We start from the raw sequence: 9,716 nt of genomic DNA on the forward strand, positions 1-9,716 counted from the left end.
AGATTTGAAGTATTAACTCATGTATTGTTAGTGGAATCGTAAACAGGTAAGAGTTGAAAGTTACCATTTTTACAGACGCTGATGTGAGCATCTTTATTCCAAGATTCGTTGTTTTGCTGAATCCTGCGCTTTGTATAAATGATGCGCTGAATGCTATGCATCTGTCACAGCCACTTTGCAAGAATGAGTGACTCCCATGATGACACTTTCAAAGACGATGTATCCAGGGATGACATCTCCGCGGGTGTAACTTCAAGAAATGGTACTTCTGGGACCTCTGAGTGATGGTGAGAGATCCTTCATACTGAGTTGTACTTCTGGTTATTTCATCAAGTATACCACAGGATGATCATGTAGTGAGGTTTCAGATCAATGTAGACTCCTCGAAAATGGAAGAAAGTCTTCGGGGCGGAGCACCCAGAAGTAAGGACTACAGGATGTTAGCAAATGACGTGCAGTCCCCAGCCGTTTCTTTGGTGAGTTGTTAGCGCTCCTTGTGTCATGACTTTTTCCTGCCCGTGCAATTAGGATCACGAGACCAAGGTTTTATTATTTCTTTTCAGACCTTTTCTCCATCGATTGACGGTCTTCAACTTGTTCCCAGGCGAACAATTCAGGAATCCAGTACTGATGAAGAAGTCGATGTAAATATCTCTTTCGTGCAGGTGATCGCGACATCTCCTTGAATGAAATAATAATTTTTGTTGATGAATCCAGGAAGAAATCATTGTAGATAAGAATCATGTTGATGAAGCGCACTCTTCTTTGGGAGATGGGAATATGGAGAATTCCCGAAATCCCGAACCGAATGGAGATAGCGGTGTTGTCAACGGAGATTCTGACGTCGTCGAGCCTTCAAATGAGGGAAAAATACGATTTAGTCCAAAATTCCATTCAAATATACTAATTAGTTCAGACCCATTCAACTAGGTATTAGTCCTTTTTTATTTGAAATATGAAAAATACACAAGTAACCTTCCTGATTTACAACTTAGTCCAAATATTTACATTTTAGTCCAAAGTGATTTATCATGATGTTAGCAACTTTAAATAATATAAAAATAATTAAAAAAATGATTTATCTTCCGAACCGCTCATCCAAAATTAGCAAACTTTATATATTCGGAAAGCTCTTTCCGAGACGAGTAAAAAGAGTACACATATGACTGTATAATTTTCACCTTTTAAATTTTTTAATTTACATTGGTGTACAACTATGTACACAACTCTAAAAGTACAGAAAATTCACATCCATACTCACATAACGGTCAATCAATATATCCATGAGAATGGACGATAGCGTACAACTATGTACACACCTACAAAATCCAGAAAATCCAACATTTACATAATAGAATAGGCCACGTATTCATGCGACAGGACAATGGTATACAACTATGTACATGTTTACAAAATCCAAGAAATCCAATATTTATACGCACAAAGTAGCCCATATATTCATGAGACAAGACAAGATGCACGAGTTTTTACACATATACAACTTGAATAGACTACATAAGCACGAACAATACTATCCACATTGAATAAACCTAACAATGAAACTTAGATGGATTTGAACCATCAACCTCCGCAAACCTTGTGATAGACCGGGCGCTCAACCATTTTGAGCTTATGAGTCCTGTTACAAACTAAAATTGGAATTTTAGGAGCATTTCAAACCAAAAAAGACTGTGCAAGCGATGTCAAATCTAATTTATGTGTTCACGTGACATGGATGTTATAAGACAAAAGAAAACTCATACACATACACTTGTACCGGCCTTAAATAAGAACCATGGGACTACTTACTGATCCATCCACGCAGCATGCCCATAGTCTATGTGCACTCACTAACAATCAAAAGGTGTACAGTTATATACTGATCCATCCACACAGCATGCCCATTGTCTATGTGCACTCATTAACAATCAAAAGGTGTACAGTTATGTGTATAACTATGTGCCCGTTAATGATCAACAGGTGTACAACTCTACGTACATTAAAGATCACATACAGAATTGTCAATTATGTACACCTTAAGAATTACCATTGTGCAATTATGTACACCTTAGTTTACGCAAATATAATTTTATGGAGTCATTTTTCACATATGCACCGGTCTGTACACCCTAATTATTTAAGCATGCAGAAATTTATGTAGTTATTGTTTCACATGTGCACCATTTTGTACACCCTAGTCAAGCATAGGCTTATGGATTCATTTTTCACATGAAGTTGATATATTAGGGAAACTAGAAATGAAAGACTTACTCGTCAGAATCTAATAACTTGACTTCTCTCTTATCCAACTTCAGTCCAATCATTTTTAGTTCCTTTCTGTTATCCCAAGCTTCCTCTCCAACCAATGTAAAGAATTTGGAGTTCACAACATATATTTAGGTCAGGTCAAACTAAATATTTCATAAAGACATTTCATTTAATGTGCCAATTATATTGTCTAGCAGTGATGACAATAAGTAAGAAAGCGAAAAGACAGAGAAGACTTACAAGACAAAGAAATCTGGACGACGGTATCAGCAGCTGAAGTAATATAGTTCAGGATAAAAACAATCAACTCAGTAGGCCTTCAAAAATTCATATCAGAGCCTGATAGGGATGCTTCAGGGATACTATATTTCTTTGTTGCAACTCCATCACCTGCAACACATACTTTGTCCATAAGCTACATAAGACATGGACTCGAAGTAAAAAAATATAATGTTTATAAAGCGAATTAAGAAATGATTTATAAAGTGAGACATGACAAACGGTGTACAATGATGTACACATCTACAAAAATCCATAAAATAGTTAGAACTGATTCATCCACTTTTAGTAAATTTCTTATCAAATTTATCAACAAGTTCAAGCAGATAAGACGTTTACTAACAGTGTTTGCATCTTTGCAATTGTAAAATGATAAGACCCAAAAATGAGGCAGGTTAATGGTGTACAACTACGTACACATCAACAAAATCCAGAAAATAACAAGAACTGATTCATCCATTTTTATTAAATTTTTTATCAAATTTGTTGGTGTGCACGAACAGTGTCTGCATTCTCGCAATTGTAAAATATTAAGAACTAAAAATGATGCAGGACAATGATGTGCAATTATGCAAACATTTACAAAATCCAGTGAAATCCAGCATCCGTACCCATAAAGCAGGCTATATATTAATAACACAAGACAAAGTGCATGAGTTTGTACACCCATTCAACTTGAATCATCTACTCAGCACTAATAACGTTATCCATATGAATAAACATAACATGGAAACTCAAATGGATTTGAACCATCAAACTCTGCAAATCTTGTGATAGGCTTGGACACTTACCATTTCAAGCTTATGAGTCCCTAAATTAAATACATAAAATAAAAAAAAAATGATGCCAAAGGTGCATCAGGATATAATATAATACTATTATGTACCATTAATAATCATCATGTGTACAACTATGTATACATTAACAATCAACAGGTGTACTATTATGTACACATTAATAATCAAGAGGTGTACAACTATGTACACATTAAGAATCCACAAGCTATGTGCACATTAACAATGCAATAACAAAAGCCTATTGGGGAAAAAGGCAGTGGTGAAATTCAACTGCTATATGATTCGAGAAACTGAAAAAACAAAGATAAGGGAAACCGTTATACGATCATATATAAATAATGTACGGGGAAAATGATAGACCATGATTAATCCTAAAACCACTTTAAAAAGTTACCTTAATCACTGCGAAACATTCAAACATCTGAAGTAAAACCATACTTATGTGTGATGTTAACTCTACCCAAATCCTATTTATATCATATTATAGTATTTCAAAGAAAAATAATATGGTTGGATGGATTTGCATCACCATTCCACACACCCCACGTCTCAGACCAAAAATCAGTCAGTAGGTGTATTGTTCCACATTGCAACCCCATATTTACAAACACAAAATCCCATTTTACTCACCTTTTCTTATATAAATAAGTCAAAAGAATATCAAGAATCAAAAAGGACAAAGTAGAAGGGGCCTTACTGATAACATATCTTGTACACATCCTACTACCCCTACCACTTATAATCTAAACAAGAAAAATTATGTAGCTAATCATATAAACGATTCTCAGGACATGCTTGACCATTCTAAGTGAAACTAAGTTCCAACGATGCAAGCACCGCAAGAGCTGCATTGTTTATTAACTAATGATGTGTGTCGTATTCTTCACGACTGACCATCACTAATTGATTACTTCCTTTTCTATTATTGTTATCTTTCTCCTAATAAAGTTTATAAGTGATATATATCTATGCAAAGTGATAAGTTAGAATTAATTATTGCATCGAATATGCACCGTCGACATTCACTTCGCAATAAACAGGGTAAGCTTATATACAACCCAAACAGTGGCCAGAAGGAAACACCGTCATGACTCCTCATAATGGGCAAGTGAGCAGTGCCATGGTTTAAATTTGGAAAGAAAAAAAAAATCAACAGGCAGAAAAGGTTCCAATTGTGGTCCTAAAAGACAAGTTATGATTTCAAGATACAGGTTTCTAAAAAAGAACACGTACCACAACATTTTTCTCCCATGTTTATTGATGATTTAGCGATCCTCACTCAAGCCAAGATCACTATAAAATGCATCATAGTAGAACCCCTCTCCTTGTGTTGTATATGGATCAATACACAACTTGCATCAATACTGCCTCTCAAATGCCTGCAAATCAAATACCCCAAGACATTATATACGTATCAAACCAACCTCATCACTTACATACAAGTTGAAAAATCTCGCTTCGCACAAAAACGATCACCTCTTTACGTCACCTTACTTAGTCAATAAAACTTATACTGGGTCACCATAGGCAACCAACTATGTGCTAAAAGAGATTGCAGTCACCTTACTTAATAAACAGGTGTACAATGATGTACACATAAAGAATCAACACATCAACATACAATAAATCTTAAACATTTAATACTCGGGTCAATTTCTTATTGGAACAGGGAGGTCACTTAAATAAGCCTCAAGTACCAAGGCACCGCATGAGGTTACAAAATAAACAAACAAAAAAATAAATAACTAGGAAGAATCAACATGTGTACAACTATGTCCGCATTATCAAAAGAAAAAACTACTAAATGTTTTAGAGATGATCCTGAACATGAGGTTAACGAAAACACACCTGATTAGTACACCAAAGGGTAACATATTCCAAGCATTACAACTGCGGCATAATATCTGCTCTGATGGGAGCATCATATATAACAAAGACGGGCCCTAGCATTAACCTGGGATGTGGAGACCTACGTTGCATCTCTCTCACTTCTTGGCATGAAGCACAGTAATGGCAGAAGAAGTGGGTAGCGAAATCACATGTTGACTCACATTGTTCACACTGCATCTCATCCTTCATGATGCTTCCACAACAGCCACATGATTTAGTTAGTGACTCACAAGCACCATGTTTACACCAAAAATGAAACCTTGTTTACCCCAAAAAATAAAACACAACTCTCAAAGACATTCATCTTTTGCTATAAACAAGTTTACTATTAAATTAATTCATTCAAACCTTAACTTATGCTTATGCCACATAAATAATTTTATAACCAAGAAATGCTACTGTTGTACAATACTTCAAACACCACACATACACAAAATACTAAAGCTTTAATCCACTATAAAGATCCAGACCCTGAAGATATGACGATTAGACTAATCCATGGACTATCACTAAGCTGCTCAAACATTTCCTAAAGTAGTTAACACGTCATAACCATTTCCTGGACCCAGCTTGGTAGTATTATATTAGTACTTACATACCATCAAAATCCTTAGGAATTAGAAGATGTATTAAAATATATATAACCAGAACATTAACCAACAAAGAGTAAATACTAGTGTACCAGTTTGTACACACTGTATTTAGAAACTTTACTCCTTCAGCTGAAGCATAGACGGAAGCAGTGATGCACATTCTCCTGGAGGATGGAAAAGGAAATCCATGAAAGCACATTAATATCTATTAGTATGTCTTCTAATTGCTAAGAAACCAAAGAAAATACTTAATTAGTAAAAAATAAATATGGTTCTTAGCAAGCTATTCTTAAGACAAAACAGGTTGCAACTTAGGGAAGTAAACCTAAGCACGGGATTGACATAGGACACATGGGTGCTATGTTAAATAAATGGGATAAAGAGAGCACTATATTACTCTCCTAATGAGTAGTTAGCTAGCATTTTATTAAAAAATAAGGTAAATGATAAAATCAACGAACAACAGTGTCGTTCAGGTGCAACTGTGAGAGATGATAGTAGTGAGAAAAGCTATCCATTAGATTACCCTAACCTCTGGGAGCATTGTTTTACAATGAAATATATCCCAAGATATGTCTGGTAAGTTGACAGTTCTACCGGATCATGTTTCAGCCCCCCGAATTAGGGGGATACCCCCACATACATGTATTGCTTACATAGATTCTTAGTTTTGTAAGTAAATCCTACTCCCTATGAGGTATAAGATTAACATCGCTTTCCCTAGCTAGTAACCAACATAAATAGATAGCCTTAGCTCTATTTTAGCATAATTTGGTATTAATCATTCATATTTATGATTCAAGAAAAAAATAAAATCAGATCATTTTGTTTCGTTGAAGATATAACACCCTAAAACCTCAATATACTTATGCTCTTTGCAATATTTTCACTTGAAATTCACAAATATGAAGTGACCCGTAAAATCAAAACATAAAAAGATAACAAATAAGGGTTTTGAAACTGAACCTCTCAAATGATTTCTGAACAAATTCAATCCGACCTGTGCTTGAAGGATTCAAAACCTTGTTTGTCTAATTTCCTAACCAAACACATATAACACAAGCACTTAACCTGCATAAGCACTAACATATCCAAACTTACAGAATACCAAACCTTAAAAATATACAAAAGAAATAACAAATCATATAAAAAAAATCAAAATTGGAAGGAATAATTACAAGAGCTAATTTATCAACAAGAAATGCTCGTTTAATATTATACCTTCCAACGTGATTTGACAATTTGTCTGCAATCATATCCATTAAACTGAGGACTCAAAGATGGAGAAGCAGAAAACCTAATTGTTGATGAATCTTAAGATTCAAGTGTTGTTGGTGATTTCATCTACCATCCAATCAATATCAAGCTAATTCTTTGAGAATAGATGTCGATGATGTCGGATCCAAGCTTGCTGAATCAACTGCTAACTGATAATCAGACTTTGGTTTTGAAGATGGATTGAATCGATTTGTGCTTTCTTAAACTCAATATACGAATACTAACTCCATGATTTATATGAAAACCTGTTGAGATTTTCTTTTACATTTTTCTCTCAACGAAACCTAATTCGTTTTCAGAAACTCATTGGAGAAGAGAGGTGAAATGAATTAGCTACAACAACCACTCCAGGTTTCGATCGGAGGGTTACTTTTGTCACACAAAAAAATCAATTTGGACTGAATCGTTTAGAAATGGACTAACTCGTGCTAGATTTGTAACATTTGGACCTCCTAATACCAGGTTTGAGGAGGCAGGACTTGAGTGTCCAAACCCAGTATATATGGGGTTAAACGTTAATTTTTACTTCAAATGATTTAGAGACTCCCTTAGTAAGTATATTTCCTGTAATTTCTTCAAAGAAGTATGATATCTCTGATTCTTGAATGAATGAATGAAAATCCATGTGAATTTATGGATAACTTCGCCGAAATACGTCACCTGAAAATTTCAGACTTCAGATTTTACTAGAAACGCTGTAGAATCTTTGTCCGAAGTCGGATTTTCGTGGTTTGCATATGTATCTTCAAGCCCAAGAAATTTCCAACCTTTGGAAAAGACGCTATTTGAAGTTTGATCATGTTTAGGGCCTGAAAAAGGCGAAATAGTGAACTTCCAGGAGACCTTCAGAACTTTTTCAGATGGCATGTTGCTCCATGTTTTAGCCACATATCTTTGCTCGTTCATCGTATTGTCATGAAATTTTGAGATGTTGTAGAGGACATCCATACGAAGAGAATGGTATATAACCCATCTTCAGATTCCTCGTAGATTGCTTCCAGTTCGTCTTTTAGTACAGGGAAGAGTACAGTTTCTTCAGACGAGGTTACCGTAAAACGTATTTTCATGACTTTCATGTTATTTGCTCGTGCCTTGAGTGTATAATGATTAATCTTGATAATGTAGGATTGCTTGTATGATGTATTTTATGATCTCATTTGGTTTCAAGCTTAAATGACTCTAACCTCATGTAATCTTCGTATTAGGTGCCAAATACCGAAGTTGAGGATATTGAAACCAATGAGGATAACTCAAACTGCCCTGGAGTTATTGATGAAGAGACAACCATATATTCACTTCAAGTCCATGAGAAGGTTGTCATTGAAGTCTTAGAAACTCAGATTGTTGCTGTTTCAGTGATAGAAGAAACCGAAACACCAGTAGAGAATACTAAACAAATTGTTGCCTTGGAGGCTGCTCCAGTAATTGAGAACCGTATAGTGGTGCATGAATATCCAAGTACATGAGTTGCTTTTGATCCTCCGTTCGATGCTTCACTCCCGTATCATGAACTAGTTGGCGGATTCAGCGTTCCCATTGGATATGCAGGCTTGTACGAGAAACCGTGGAAGATGTATGGGCACATCGTCGTTACCAAGGATCCGGAGCATAGTTATTTCTTGACGATGCAAGTAGAAGCCATATTGCGTGTTATAAATGATATCCGCATCACAACTGGAAATACTATCACCCGGGATGTACTCTTTGATTGGGAGTACAACTTGAAGAAAGCTGAAGAACTTGGCTTCAATTTTAAGTGGCTTCGTCAAAAGATTGATGCTATAAGGAAAGCGGTGGAAGGTGACACTTCTTTCACCACCAGTGACGCCGTGTTGAAGAAGATGGAGAAAGCAGAAATCTTATTTTGCTGACTTTCTTTAGTTTTGTTTCCATGATATCTTGAACCTTGGACTTCTTAGAGATGTGAGGTTTTATTCTGGTCTTGATTTCTTGATCGGTTTTGGATTGTGAAATCGATCGTCTTGACAAATGGACCGTCAGTCCCCAGTATTTTGTTAAGTCTCTCCCTTTCGTTTTCTCTTCTTCTTGTGAGACCTAGATAGAGGACCCGGGTAGAAAAATTTATGTAAAGACCTAGGTGGTCGAAGTTGGAGGTACCTTGATGAAGGACTTAGCGAAGAGACCTGGTGGACACCGATCGACTGTGGAAGTCATGAATCCCGTCTAAGAATTGTTGCTTGCATGTTGTACGCTCTAGAAGCTGTAGGGACCTCATACAAGGTCAGAATTCGATGCTTGACCCAACTTTCGAAGCTAAGAGGCTGAGTTATCACATGAGAAAAGAATCACTCAATTTGGAGTTGTAGAGGTCATCCAACGAAGCGTGCGCATTTGCAATTTGTAATCCCGTACAAATTTTTCAGATTCCGTAGACCTGACGGTAAAGGCCATATCTTTCAGCTCGTATGTCCGATTGATGCGCCCTTTTGGTATGTTATAGAAGAACCATAGACGAACATTTTTAGTTGAGGAAGTATTGTCCCACTCCTCACCCATTGGTACGTTTCTGTAAACCCATGGCCCAGAGCATGTCGTATCTCATTTGTAGAGGCGATGAGAACATCTTGGAGGAGACTTTGGATTATGCCCA

The 9,716-nt window shown here is 36.1% G+C and overlaps 1 long non-coding RNA gene across 6 annotated transcripts; it reads right to left on the bottom strand.

Moving 5' to 3' along the window:
- Nucleotides 1-1,327: 1,327 nt before the first annotated feature.
- Nucleotides 1,328-7,498, bottom strand: LOC113357431. 6 transcript variants are annotated; one of them, XR_003363621.1, is made up of 6 exons: nt 7,049-7,498; nt 6,794-6,866; nt 5,193-5,991; nt 4,578-4,723; nt 2,272-2,658; nt 1,328-1,639 (listed from the first exon to the last, which is right to left on the bottom strand). It is a non-coding gene; the product is annotated as an uncharacterized LOC113357431 (long non-coding RNA). The 6 variants fall into 6 exon arrangements; XR_003363619.1 differs by having other exon boundaries at nt 6,794-6,898; XR_003363622.1 differs by having other exon boundaries at nt 5,193-5,427; nt 5,917-5,991; nt 6,794-7,498.
- Between the last annotated feature and the right edge of the window lie 2,218 nt (nt 7,499-9,716).

Source organism: Papaver somniferum, chromosome 3 (genome assembly GCF_003573695.1).
Source record: "Papaver somniferum cultivar HN1 chromosome 3, ASM357369v1, whole genome shotgun sequence".
NCBI classification, from domain to species: domain Eukaryota; kingdom Viridiplantae; phylum Streptophyta; class Magnoliopsida; order Ranunculales; family Papaveraceae; genus Papaver; species Papaver somniferum.